Consider the following 12390-nt stretch of genomic DNA (forward strand, 5'->3'; position numbering starts at 1 on the left):
AGGTTCCTCCCTTTTCCGGGAGGGCGGGGTCCCAGTGCGGCCCACCCGGCCGAGAGCGGAGGGCCGAGGGCGGAGGGCCGAGGGCGGAGGGCGGAGGGCCGAGGAGTGACCCGGAAGCCTGTCGGGTGCCGAGGGAGGGCGTCGGCGCCCTGGATCCCAGCCGCACCTTCGCTGACACGTTCCGGGCCTGGCTCCCACTCCGTTCCGGGAGGCTTGCTCAGGGCCACGTACTCGCGTGGGGCAAGGCTGCCCCCGGGTCTAGGGAAAGCGCATCCTTTCTCTTGGGAGGGCTTCTTGAGCCTGCCTCTGAGGGAGCTTAGTAAGGGAGAACAGTACTGTGGTCGGCACCTGGTTGCTGTGAGCTTGCAACAGGGAAACCTAGTTTAGCTTGCAGGTCTGAACGCCTCTTTTGATGGCTTTGATAGTTGAGGGGGAGGGCGGGGGTAGGTGGGGGTAGCTCCTCATTCAAGAGATAGAAGAGAGAGATGGGAGGGAAGAAGGGAGGATCACGGATGACGCCCTAGGTGTCCATTCTCGACAACCAGATGGATTTTGGCACCATTCTCCAGGATACAGAGGCTTGAGAAGTTTGGCAGGTAAGTGGGAAAGATCAAGAGTTGGGTTTTCAACATGTGAATCCAGAGAAATGACAGCTAGACAGATGGATATATAGGTCTGAAGCTCATCAGAAGAGTGACAAAACTGGAGATAGAAATTGGGAGTTATTGGAATATTTGAAGCAGTGGAATTGGGTGGGATCACCTGAGACAGGGACATAAAGGAAAACACACACACAACCAGCCTTTAGAGGCCAGGACCAGGAATCAGCAAAGGAGGACAAGCAGAGCCTGCCAAGAGAAGTAGACAGAAAACCAGGGAGAGGGTTGTTTCGGGAGATGCGTGTGGAGACTGTTTCAGGAAGCGGGTGCTGTCCGCTTTGACAAAGGCGCTGGGAAAATGTTCCAGAGCAGGTCCCTACTGAGCCTTCCTGGGATAGACCCCCTCCCCCATATCCCCTACTGAAGCTCCTCTCTGAAGTACCCAGAGAATAGTATCTCATGCATATTTCCTGAGTTTTTCAGATGCTGCCCCATCAATTTGAACAAAACACCGCTCCTCAGGGTCCCCAGAGACCTCCATGTCACTATGTTTGCGAAGATTTTTCGGTCATTGTATGTTATTTCCCAGAAGCATTCAGTGCCTCTTAATCACTCCCTCACTCTCTTGAAACTTTGTTGATATTTATTTTTGTAATTATTTGATTATAATCTGTTCCTGTTGTACTGTGAGATCCATGAGAGTAGGGCCTGTGTCACTTGTATCACAGTCTCTCAGCCCTTACATCAGTAGCCTACTTCCTTATCTCCCCTTGGATGTCTCAAAGCACCTGGAAATCAACATCTCTAAAATAAAACTCCTGATCAACCCCCACCAGGGTGTTCTCCAAGGGTCCCTATCCCAGTTAACAGCACTGTTACCGAATTGGTTGACTGGACCCACTCCGGGGTCCTAGCCCGGGTGAGACCCCTTGTCTTGACCACAGAGGAGGCTCTTTTTCCAATCAGATTCGCGTAGCCAACAGTGAAACCGATGCTGAGACCGGAGCAGCACAAGCTTTATTCAATGGCCAGAGAATGGAGAAGCAAGAACCTAGTTTGCAAATCAACTTCTCAACCCAATTTGGGCAGAGACACCAAAAATATAGGAGGGTTGAAGTAAAATGGAGGGAATTGGAAAGAGTGGGAGGAATATTCATGAGTTATTCAAGAACAGGGGTCTTATTTGGACCCAGAACTGATGCAACTCTCCTTCTCAGTCCTTCTGTGGGCTCTTCCAGTTGTTGTCATGGCAGTTGTCAACTGTATTGCTGCTGGTGGGCGTGGCATTTAGCTAACATATTATCATGAGCATGTAATGAGGCTTAAGGTCCACAGGAAGTCAAATCTGCCGCCATCTTGGGCCTAGTTGGTTCTAACCAGTTCTTGTTTTTTTTCTCTTTGCAGCTTTCTCCTGAAACTCAGATACGAGTAATTGGTTTCTAGTCGAGGGAGGGGCAGGGGTGTAATTCTGGGGTAACAGCACCTGCATCCATCCAGTTGCACAAGCCAAGAAGCTGGAGTCCTCCTGGTCACTGCCCCCCTCTCACCATCCCCATGCCCCAACACCAACAGGCCATCAACTGGGAATGAGAAAAGTCTGCAGATTGAAGGGGCTCCCAAGGGAACCCAGGCTTCTCCACAGAAGAGCATATTTTGAACACAACTCCTACAGGAATGTTGGCCAAACACAAGCAAGGGAGGCAGTAGTGCACTGTGTTGGCAGGGGGTGGGGGGCTGGGGGACGAGGGCTGCTCTGAAAAGACTGTCGTGTCTCTTTGACTCTGGGTATCATCCCTTTTCCCTGAGAGGTATCTTCAGTCGATTACGGCAGATTTTTGCTCCTGACAGACAACGAGGCTTAATTCTTCTGCAGCTTACCTTGGATCTGCAAGCAGCATTGAGATCTGCCCGGCTGTGGGCAAGAGGCCCAGGAATACAGTGATCTCGACAGTGGCTGTGGCCCGGGAAATGCTGAGCACGTGGGCAGCCACTGCAGGCCACACAGAAACCAGACGATCCAGAAATGCCCTGGGCAAACCAAGTCTTTGCCTCTCCATCTCTTTCAGTCACAAACTTATTTTTTTCTGTAGAGTTCAGCATTAAAGACAATTTGAATATTTGTCCCATACTCATATAGGATTCCCTATTCTTCCCAGATTTAAAAAAGTTATCTTTTCATTGGGAAACAACAAGACTCTTTAAAAATGGACCAGCAGACATTTCTAGAGTTTTGAGGTTCCACATGTTACCAGGACTTAAATCTGCTGGTGCCCAGCATCAGCTTGGAAATCACCATGAATGACGGGCCAGCATTAGAATCGGGAGAGTCTTCTCTGTCTTGCGTCCCCTCACCCCCACACCTGATAATTACTTCTGTTACCAGAGAGTTCTTTCCGTGAATTTCCTTTGTTACTTAGGTAAATGTTTCCTTCCTCATTTCAGTTATTTGTGTAACAGTTTGTTTCCGTTGTTTCTTTTAAAGATTAAATTGAAGAAGGGATACAAAGCTCTACCTCCGTGTTGGTGTCTTTTCATTGCTGCCACACTTTTTCTCTGCTCAATTTGATTTTCAGAGAAAAATAAAACTTCATTATACAAATCAGAATAATTTTAATATCTAAAATACACTTTTGGGCTTCCCTGGTGGCGCAGTGGTTAAGAATCCGCCTGCCAGTACAGGGGACACGGGTTGGAGCCCTAGTCCGGGAAGATCCCACATGCCGCGGAGCAACTAAGCCTGTGCGCCACAACTACTGAGCCCGTGCACCACAACTACTGAGCCCGTGCTCTAGAGCCCGTGTGCCACAACTACTGAAGCCTGCACACTCTAGGGCCTGTGCTCTGCAACAAGAGAATCCACTGTAATGAGAAGCCCATGCACCACAACGAAGAGTAGCCCCTGCTCGCTGCAACTAGAGAAAGCCCGCGTGCAGCAACAAAGACCCAACGCAGCAAAAAAAAAAAAAAAAAAAAAAAAAATCCTGGTTTCCTTTAAAAAAATAAAATAAAATTCACTTTTATTGGGAATTAAAAGTTGTATTTTTTAAAAATTCATTAAACAATTTCAAAGTATTGTTCTTTTAACTGTATTGCATTGTTTTAGAAGATAATTTGAGCCAAAATTTTCTAAAAACTTGCTTTTATGTTGAAACCCATGGAAGGACAGTAGGCCTCTTGCCCACCCTGCTTGCGACTCTCCTGGAGTAAAAACTCACAGGAGGGCTTCCCTGGTTGCGCAGTGGTTGAGAGTCCGCCTGCTGATGCGGGGGACACGGGTTCGTGCCCCGGTCCGGGAAGATCCCACTCCGCGGCTGGGCCCGTGAGCCATGGCCGCTGAGCCTGCGCGTCTGGAGCCTGTGCTCCGCAACGGGAGAGACCACAGCAGTGACAGGCCTGCGTACCGCAAAAAAAAAAAAAAAAAAAAAAAAGCTCACAGGAGAGTTTGAGCTCAAAGACTTCTCCCAAGACTGTCTGGTTCAATGGCTCCATGAACCAAGCAGTTGGTTGTCAGAATCAAGAGTTAAAATAATCAACAAAAACATGCTGTCATTCGAAAGGAGTGCATTATGGGGGTTAAAATAATTCCAATAGAACAGAAGATATCGAGTGAAAAAAAATCTCCTCTTATTCCTCCCCCACAGCAATTCTCAAGGCCACAGTCCAGAGGAAGCCACTGTTACTAATTTCTCTTTCTAGCTCTGATGATAACACCATTAACTCTCAGATACTTACCTTGTTTTATCAGCTTCACGCAGTATATGTTACTTTCTGCTCTGAAAAAGATGAGGAATTTAGCACGTTGGTCTGCCTCTCACCTCCCTTTCCCCCATACTTCTCAATTTTTGTTACCTGCATTATTTTTAGTTCTAGAATTTACTTGTGTAACTTTATATACCAAAAAAGGTTACCTAAATAAGAAAGGTGTTTTGCTACTTCAAATATCTAGGAGTGACTCTTTAAGCACTGTGAAAAAAAACACAGTAACATGGTATCACAAAAAGAAAATGACAGTTCTCCAGAAACCAAACTTAAAGTCATAGAAGTTTGTGAATTATTATTATTTATATTTAGCAAAAAGATTAGGATCTTTGTTTTCATTATTTTGGGAAAGCAGGAGATCTTGTATCTTCCCTGAAGGCGCTGGAGAACTACCAAGGCAGCTGGAGCCCAAGCAGTCATGATCCAGGGGAGCAGGGAGGCCCAGAGAAGAGAGTCCGGCGTTGCTGCCACTTAGTTCCACAAGGAAACTGCTGCTTTGAAAGCGATGGCTGAGAGGCTGAGGCACTGAGCGGAAGGGGAAAGATAAGACGCTGAGAAGCTGAGCAAAATGTATTTTTAGATACCTTCGGGGCTGCAGTGGAGGAGCGGTGCTGGTACCCACTAGGCTTTCAGTGATGCCCTAAAGGGCATGCCTACCCAGGAGGAGGTAAACTACAAAATCGGCAGAAGGGAAAACAGGGGCGGCCTCCAATCAGCTCAACCCCTAATGGGGTTAGGGTCACCTGCCCAGCCCTGACTGCCCCAGTGTTAGTGAATCAGCTGTAAGTTCATAATTGGTTTATTTTTTTCTTCTTTCTTATCTTACTGTGGGCTTGTGTTTTCCAGAGCGACGGAGAGCTCAGTGTAACTCCTGGTGTTTAAGATAAGCAGCTTTACAAGCTTGTGTTCCTCCCATAGTAGCTTAAAAGGTGCTTCTGACAGCTTCTAAAACCTAAACACAAAACACACAGGCTCTTCTGTTTTTCTGAGTTTTGTTTTTGTTTTGTCTTGTTTTTTAATTCTTTTTCAGGCTTTATGACACATCTGGAAGGATATGTATCAACATTTTTATATCAGTTCTCACAGCCTGTGACTTTCACTTTTGTCTTTGACCTTTTCAAATTCCCTTTGGTTTTTACAATGAGTGTAATTTTTATAAAAGGAACTATCTTTAAAAGTTTGTGTGCCTATATTTACTGGCAAATCTTGACTATCACTGTTTCACAACCTGCTTTTCATTTTGTGTTTCGTGTGTGAATTCATGTTTCCTTACATATATGTATTTGCACGTATATGTGTATACAAGAAGTGTCAGGAATAGTATTGATGGTGGCTGTCTTGTACTGTGGGTAATTTCTGTATTTTTTCTACCTTTGGCATTATTTGCATTAAAAAAATAAATGTGCATCATCTTCATAAACAGAAAAGTTTCTTTTTAAGTTTAGGGTAATAGAAGATATAGAAAAGTCGCTAACAATTAACTAATCTAACCAACCATCTCATGCCCCTCTATACCCCACCATGAGGTCATCCAGCCCCTGTATCTACAACTCAGGTGGTAAGAAGCTCATGTCCTGCCAAAGAACTTGTTCCCTTCTTGAACAGCTAGTAAAGACTTGTTTTAAACTGAACCCGATTGCATGTAATTTAAACAAAAAAGTGACCTGATGTAACTTCTGTTTAAAAAAGATCACTCTGGCTGTTGTGTTGAGACTTGTTCGAAACAGGAAGAGAGACTGGCAAGAACAGAAGCAGGGAGACCAGTTAAAAGACTAACTTGAACTAGGGAGGTAGCCGTGGATGCAATGAAAAGTGGTCAGATTCTAGATATATTTTAATTAGATGTGGAGCACAAAAGAAAGTTTGAGATGCCCACCAGATGTCCAAGTAAAGATGTTAACATGTTGGGTATAAAAACTGGAAAATGTTGTACAGCGTAAGTTCCCTTCCCCCACTCATTATTTAGTTAGGCATTCATTCATTCACTCATTCATTCAAAAATTAATTGAGCACCTATTGTATGCAAGACAATTCAGGGTGCTGGAATTCCAGTGAAAAACATAAAAATCCCTCCCTCCATAAAGCGTATATTTCAGTGGAGCCTCACCTATATTATGACATATAAGACTCATAAAACAGTATATACTAGAGTTATCTTTATTTTTTTAAATGCAAACAAGGAGACCTAAAATGTCTAAATGGGCACTTCTACATTAAGAAAAACTAAAGAGATATAACAGTCATATTCAATGAGTGAAACATGATTGAATCCTACATACAAAAAAAAAACCCTATAAAACATTTTTTGGGACAAATGGGGAAATTTGAATGTAAACTGCATATTTATTAGACAATATATATTGGGTTGGCCAAAAAGTTCGTCGGAGTTTTTCCATAAGATATTACCGAAAAACCCCAATGAACTTTTTGGCCAACCCAATAGAAGTATGTTAATTTGTAGACTATCCTTCTTAAGTGATCCACACTTGAAGGACAGTTCTTGGGCACAAAGAAGCATGATGTCTGCAATGTCCTTTAAATGATTCAGGAAAATAACAACGAAGAATATAGAGATAGGCAAATGGGGTTAAATGTGAACAGGTGAATCTAGGAGACTGGCATACAACTTTTCTGTAAGTTTGAGTTTTTTCAAAATTAAGTTGGAAAACTTAAATTTCAAACAATCATGGATTCACACCCATCTGGATGGCTATTCAAAATATATATGGCAAGTGTTGGTGAGGATGAGAAAAAATTGGAACCCTTGTGCATTGCTGGTGGGAATGTAAAATGGTTCAGTGGCTATGGAAAATGGTATGGAGATTCCTCAAAAACTTAAACAGGATTACTAAATGATTCAGCAATTCCACTTTTTGGTATATACACACAAAAAAAGCAGGGACACAAACAGATATCTGTGCACCCACGTTCACAGCAGCATTATTTAGGATAGCCAAGAGGTGGATACAACCCAAGTGTCTATTGACAGATGAATGGATAAAGGAAATGCGGTATGTCCATACAATGGACTATTATTCAGCCTTAAAAACAATGAAATTCTGACACATGCTACAACCTGGATGAACCTTGAAGACATTACACTAAGTGAAATAAGCCAGGCACAAACTGACTAATATTTATGTGAGTTACCTAGAGTACCCAAATTCAGAGAAACAGTAAAATTGTGGTTGCCAGAGATTGGAGGAATGGGGAGTTTAGTGTTTGATGGATACAGAGTTTCAGTTTGGGGAGATGAAAAAATCTTGGAGATGGATGGTGGTGATGGTTGCATAAAAAATGTGAACGCACTTGGGCTTCCCTGGTGGCACAGTGGTTAAGAATCCACTTGCCAATGCAGGGGACATGGGTTCAAGCCCTGGTCCGGGAAGATCCCACATGCCACGGAGCAACTAAGCGTGTGCGTCACAACTACTGAGCCTGCGCTCTAGAGCCTGCGAGCAACAACTACTGAGCCCGCATGCCTAGAGCCTGTGCTCCGCAACAAGAGAAGCCACCGCAATGAGAAGCCCACACACCCCCACGAAGAGTAGCCCCTGCTCGCCTCAAGTAGAGAAAGCCCGCGCGCAGCAACAAAGACCCAACGCAGCCAAAAATAAATAAATTAAAAAATAAATGTGGAGCTTCCCTAGTGGTGCAGTGGTTAAGAGTCCATCTGCCGATGCAGGGGACACGGGTTCATGCCCCGGTCCGGGAAGATCCCACATGCTGCGGAGCGGCTGGGCCCGTGAGCCATGGCCGCTGAGCCTGCGCGTCTGGAGCCTGTACTCCGCAACGGGAGAGGCCACAACAGTGGAGGCCACAACAGTGAGAGGCCCGTGTACCACAAAAATAAATAAATAAATGTGAATGCAGTTAATGCCACTGAACCGTATGGCTTTTTCGGGCTGCATCGGGTCTTAGTTGAGGCAGGCAGGATCTTTCACTGTGGTGCTCGGGCTTCTCTCTAGCTGCGGTGCACAGGCTTCTCTCTAGTTGTGGCCTGCAGGGTTTTCTCTATCTAGTTGTGGCACGCAGGGGCTCCAGAGTGCGTGGGCTCTGTAGTTTGCAGCATGCAGGCTCTCTCTTTAAGGCGCAGGAGCTCAGTAGTTGTGGTGTGCAGGCTTAGCTGCCCCACAGCATGTGGGTCTTAGTTCCCCGACCAGGGATCAAACCCACATCCCCTGCATTGGAAGGTGGATTCTTTACCACTGGACCACCGGGGAAGTCCCTGAACTGTATGTTTTAAAATGGTTAAAATGGTAAATTTTATGATATGTATATTTAATCACAATTTTAAAAATCAAATTAAAAAACAAGAGGAAGGAAAAACATGATTTAATTGCTCAAACCACAGAGCTCTTAATACCATAAGTGGGTCTCAAACACAGGTCTGTTTGATTACCAAATTCCTGCTGTTAACTCCCATTCTACACTGCCTTTATAAAAAATCAATGCTCCTTTCCTTTTAGAAGATAGACATTAGGTCCTAAATCTTTTCCAGACTAACCACCTTCAAATTCTTTGGCTAATCCACATACAACATGATATGATTTCCAGCCCAATTCTAGCTGCTTTCCTGTAAGTACATTCTCATGCTTGTATCCGTTAGGGCAGCAGTTCTCAAACTTTTGGCCTCAGGACACCTTTTTACTTTCAAAAATTACTGAAGACCTCAATGAGCTTTTGTTTATGTGAGTTAAATATATTGATATTCAAAATTAAAACTGAGAAATTTTAAAAAACTCTTAAAAATAACAAAACATGTTAATATAAAGAATATTTGCAAGTAAAAAATAACTGTATTTTCCAAAACTTCAGTAAGAAAAATGGCATTTTTGTATTTTTCCAAATCTCTTTAATGTCTGACTTATTAGAAAACAGCTGAATTCTTGTATCTACTTCTGTATTCAATCTGTTGAGGTATTTTGTTTTAGTTGAAGTATATGAGGATAATCGGGCCTCCTACAGATAGGTAGTTGGAAAAAGGAGTAAATAAACGGCCTTTTCAGATCATTGTAGATATTCTTTAATACACCAATACTCAGCAAGTCATAATTTCTTAAAGGCTAGTTGCAATGTGGAATCCAAAACTGTATCAATGAATTTTTTGTACTCTGTTACATTAAAATCTATTGGTCTTTCTTGAACTTTGAATCAACCTCTTATCCACTGTATTAGTTATCTATTGCTCCAATACAAATTACCCACAAAACTTAATGGCTTAAGACCACAAACATTTATTATTATTTTTAAAAATATTTATTTATTTATTTATTTAGGCTGTGCTGGGTCTTAGCTGTGGCATGTGGAATCTAGTTCCCTGGCCAGGGATCGAACCCGGGCTCCCTACATTGGGAGTACAGTCTTAGCCACTGGACCACCAGGGAAGTTCTCACAAACATTTATTTTTTTTAACAGTTTCTGTGAATCAGAATTTGCACATGCTTCCCTGGGTAGCTCTGACTCAGGGACCCACCTGAGTTGCAGTTATGATGCTGGCCTGGGCTGCTGTCACGTGAAGGTCTGACTGAAGACACAAAGGGTCTGGAGTTGCTCTGCAACTAATCTAAAGTTACCATCATGTTGTCTATATTCTTCTAGCTTATGGGGGTTGGCAGCGGAGACACCTGAAGTCCAAAATCCTACCTGTTGTATTTCCCTATTTTAATAACCCTGCTTAATAGTTTTTTTAGAAATTCATGCAAGCTCAAATGGTAACAACATAATTTTAATAATTCTATATGTGTAATATACTGTCTTACCATATACCATCTTCTCTCTTTAAAAATTTTCCCAAATATCTTGGATATTTTTCACCTTAGCAAAATTCTTAAATTAGCTGAAGGAGTAGGATGCCCTCCCCATATTCCACCCACCAAAAACACTGTATCTACCTTGGGCTTTGTATTAGTCTGCTTGGGCTACCGTAACAAAATACGACAGACTGCATGGCTTAAAAAACAGAAATTAATTTTCTCACAGTTCTGGAGGATAGAAGTCCAAGATCAAAATGCAGGGCTGATGTCTGGTGAGGCCTCTCTTTGGGGTGCAGACAGCTGCCTTCTCGTGTGTCCTCACATGGCCTTTCCTCTGTGCTTGCGTGAAGGGAGGTCTCTGGTGTTGCTTCCTCTTCTTATAAGGACATCAGTCCTGTTGGATTAGGGCCCCTATGACTTCACTTAACATTTATACCTTTTTTTTTTTTTAATACCTTCTTAAAGGCTCCATTTCTAAATACAGTTGTCATAATAGGGGTTAAGGCTTCATATGGATTTAGGGGAGAAAACATTTGGGGACAAAGGCTTCAATTACTCTGTCCAATATCTGTTTTATCCTTTTCCAAATATAACTCAACTTCAAAAAGATGAAATAGGAAATGAGTAGCACTGTTTTTGTTACTTAATAATATATTAAAACTTCAAGCAATGGACTCATGTGTTTCTTCTTAAGATTTAATTTTTCAAACCCTTTTTGATATTTCCCACATTTTTCATAAACTTTGGCTCATCATTTGGCAGTTTACCCAGATACCGTTCTTATGGTTTTGCATCAAGCATTCTACTTGATTATGTGTTCTTTCCCTGCCAGAAGGCATTAGAGAGAGAAAAACAGTTTAGAGCTGTAAGTTGTAGCTCACCCATTTATTCTCAAATGAATACCCCACCTTCCCCCTCCATCTGCTTTGTTCTTATCTTTCTACTATATTTGGTCTTAACTCCTCAAAAAGCTAGCTATGTTTGGGGAAAAGCTGGAAAGCCCAGGACAGCAAAAGTAAGGCTGCTCCCAAATGTAACCGTTTTATATTAATGAATTGGGAAACAAATATGAAATCGAAGAATAAAAACAAAAGGCTTTGAAATGAATAAACTGATATGCCTCCAACTATAAACTCTGAGAACTTAGGGACTTCCCCGGTGGCACAGTGGTTAAGAATCCGCCTGCCAATGCAGGGGATGCGGGTTTGAGCCCTGGTCCGGGAAGATCCCACATGCTGCAGAGCAACTAAGCCCGTGTGCCACAACTACTGAGCCTGTGAGCCACAACTACTAAGACCGCGTGACCCAACTATTGAAGCCCACGCACCTAGAGCCCATGCCCCACAACAAGAGAAGCCACAGCAATGAGAAGCCTGTGCACAGCAACGAATTGTAGCCCCTGCTCGCCACAACTAGAGAAAGCCCATGTGCAGCAATGAAGACCCAACGCAGCCAAAAATAAATGAATAAAAAACTTTGAGAACTTATAATCATGCTTAAAATATATATCTTCAAAAATAGAAGTATTGAGGTTTGAAAATACAATCAGATGAGCTTTTCCCTAGCAATTTCTAAAGTGTTGGAAACTGCTCAGAAGTTTTTCAAAAGGTGCAGACAACAATTTCTTCTGATGCCCAGGGCCTAAATGAGCAACAACAGAAAATGTACTGCCTCTACCATATCTCGGGGCCTCCATCTCCTTCATCTTCCTTAGGGGTTTACCATGATCATCACTTCACCATCAGCTACCTCGCTTCAACTCACTTTCTGTTCAAAGATTTTTTTTTTTTAAAAAGAGAATAACATTTGCTGAAGGAAAAAAATTGGCAGGGGTGTATGCCCCACTACATGCAATGATTTTTGGAATGCAAGGGACCTTTACTTTAGCATTTCTGAATTTCTATAATATTTAAATTTAAATGAGCATGCATGGGCTTTCCTGGTGGCACAGTGGATAAGAATCTGCCTGCCAATGCAGCGGACACAGGTTCGACCCCTGGTCCGGGAAGATCCCACGTCTCGGAGCAACTAAGCCTGTGTGCCACAACTACTGAGCCTGCGCTCTAGAGCCCGTGAGCCACAACTACTGAAGCCCGCACGCCTAGAGCCCGTGCTCCGCAACCAGAGAAGCCACTGCAATGAGAAGCCCGTGCACTGCCATGAAGAGTAACCCCCGCTCACTGCAACTACAGAAAAGTCCACGTGCAGTAACAAAGACCCAACACAGCCAAAAATAAATAAATAAAATAAAAATCAAATAAACGAGAATGCACGTC

General features: G+C 43.2%; 2 long non-coding RNA genes across 2 annotated transcripts in view; both read left to right on the top strand.

The window, feature by feature from the left end:
* LOC125961273 (uncharacterized) overlaps nt 1-12390 on the top strand; it is a 217981-nt gene that overhangs the window by 9683 nt on the left and 195908 nt on the right. The window lies entirely within an intron of this gene.
* LOC117202827 (uncharacterized) lies at nt 81-3111 on the top strand. The gene is made up of 2 exons (XR_004485310.2): nt 81-596; nt 2004-3111. It is a non-coding gene; the product is annotated as an uncharacterized LOC117202827 (long non-coding RNA).

The sequence above is a fragment of the Orcinus orca genome, chromosome 15, assembly GCF_937001465.1.
Source record: "Orcinus orca chromosome 15, mOrcOrc1.1, whole genome shotgun sequence".
In the NCBI taxonomy this organism is placed as follows: Eukaryota; Metazoa; Chordata; class Mammalia; order Artiodactyla; family Delphinidae; genus Orcinus; species Orcinus orca.